Source organism: Cynara cardunculus, assembly GCF_001531365.2.
Source record: "Cynara cardunculus var. scolymus isolate 2C chromosome LG 5, CcrdV1, whole genome shotgun sequence".
Taxonomy (NCBI): Eukaryota; Viridiplantae; Streptophyta; class Magnoliopsida; order Asterales; family Asteraceae; genus Cynara; species Cynara cardunculus.
The window spans coordinates 23641875-23644128 of record NC_037532.1 but is presented as its reverse complement, the minus strand read 5'-3'; the positions used below and the strand labels follow the sequence as shown (position 1 = coordinate 23644128).

General features: G+C 31.7%; 1 protein-coding gene across 1 annotated transcript in view; it reads right to left on the bottom strand.

Annotated features, from left to right (window-relative positions):
• The window catches only part of LOC112512017, a 69974-nt gene extending 67971 nt beyond the window's left edge, over positions 1–2003 (bottom strand). Inside the window, exon 1 of the mRNA XM_025117799.1 lies at positions 1951–2003. The gene's annotated coding sequence lies outside the window, so the exon portion shown is untranslated. The remainder of the gene's footprint in view (positions 1–1950) is intronic.
• Between the last annotated feature and the right edge of the window lie 251 nt (positions 2004–2254).

The following is a 2254-nucleotide window of genomic DNA, read 5'->3' as shown; positions in this document are numbered from 1 at the left end:
ACTTAAGATCCAGACTTACAAAGGAAGAATCTTCTATTTGTGACTCTATTTGGAATCTTAAAACCAAATCTGACCGAACCAATGAGAAATTTTTTATTATTAACTCGGTTGCTCAGAGATTTAATGACATCAAGCAATGTCCAAAACGTTTTTATTGTTATCTCCTTATGAATGGACCTTATAAGGGAATTTATAAAAAAAGGGACTGATGTTGCTGCCAAGATTGAAGCTCAGAAACCTCTTTCTTCTTTATGGAAGGGCTTTTATGATCTTTCTGAATGTCTTAAAGTTACGCATGATAAAGTAGGCTTCAATTATTATTTGGACCCTATATTTGAATCTCATCAACCATCTGATGATACTGAAAATATGGACTTCACTTGTGAACACCCTTTTGAAAAACCTTTGATGACATCTTCTACATCTTCACAGATGAAAGGTAAAAATGTTTTATCAGAACCAGAAGATCTTGTTGATAAGCAACTAAGTGTTCCTAATCTTAGTTGCTTTTCTTTTTTACAAAATCTAGTTGATCTTTCAGACATCAACTTTGAAACCTTTTTAAAATACCAAGAATGGCTGATGGTTTTATCCAGATCACCTATTCAAGGTTTTTCAGTACAATTGGAAGAAATTCCTACTCCAGATAATGAAAAAAGAATTTTTTTAGAACAGTTCAGATTGATTTATCTACTGCATCTGAACAAATGTTTCGAAATGAAAAAATAAGTTTTCATGGTCTTTTAAAATATGGATTACTTTGCGGACTAATCCTATCTGACATTGATCAAATCAAATGGCTTCCAATTCGTGTTATTGAAGCTATTAATTTGGTTAAAACTTATGATGACWATATCATCCTGGTGGACATTTTTTCTTCACCTCCAAAATTTTGGAAATCTGAGCTTGAACCTAGTTGTTCAGTTATCAAGATACTGTCTAAGACTTTCTCTTCAGATTGGGACGATAAGTTATTACTTCACTGTCCTAATTGGCAATACATCTCTGGTCAATCCCTTGAAGATCTAAAGATATGGTATTACCATGTTTATTATTCAGACTTCTTTTGGAACTCTGAAGTATTGACATCTGAAGATTACTCACTCTTTGGAGAGACTCCTACAGTCAAGATATATGTTCCATCTGCAATTGTTGTTTATACTTTTCTCAAGTTCTACACACTTTTCTCAAGTTCTACACTACAATGATGAAGAAGAAGCAAATCACAAATGGAGACTCTTTTTCAAAGGCAAAGCTCTCAAAAGACTAGCAGACAAAATTCTCTAAACGAAGCATGATGATAATGGTACACTTGTTTACAGCTGTATCCAATAAATGCGGCAGACAGAGACAAAGCATCTTGCTTTTACTTTTACTTTTCTAGAAAAAGAGAAATATTAGAAAACCATTATCAGAGGTTGTTAATCATTTATATCAATATTATCTTAACAATCAAAATTTAAAGAGATAAGATCTTATTTTTATATATCATAATACCCATTTTAGTCACTCTGTTATCACTTTTTTAAAAACATTTTTAATATAAAACCAAGAAAGGCAGATAAAATTTCTTTTAAAAAACTCACCTTCTTGGACTAATTCATACTTTTTCCCCTAAAACGCACTCTTGGCTAAACAACGGGTACTTCTTCTGAACTTATACATCCTTACGTCTTTTGTTTTTCAAAGAAGATTTTAACTTTCTTGGAACATCTTAAGACAATTTTTTAAAAATTACAACCAGGACATTTCCCAGAGGTTTGGCTTAATGCCTGACAGTTATACTCCTGTCATGAGTATGAACTAACAGCGACCAAATTTCTTTATGATATAATTCATGAGATCTTATCTTTATAAATAAAGATTTAATAAGATAATAAAAATATAAAAACTTCACAACATGATATGGTTCTCTAATAAGAGTTTTAGCCTGCCATGATGAAAACTAACCTTGTATTTATACAGTCGGTTGATTACAGAAGTAGATGCTTACAAACTTCAAATTTATAATATTTGATACTCTCTAATATTTTTCTTCTTCCAGGAGTGTTTAGATATGTCAGATATCTTCAGGTGTGTTTGAAGCACTTACAATTGAAACTTATTTATAGGAAAGAAAATAGAAAGCAACCGGCTACCGATGGCTTCAACCGGATACAAAATTCAACATATAAACAGTGAAAGTTGGGGCATGGCCACAATTTTCAAACTTTTTCTAGAAAAGTAAAAGTAAAAGCAAGATGCTTTGTCTCTG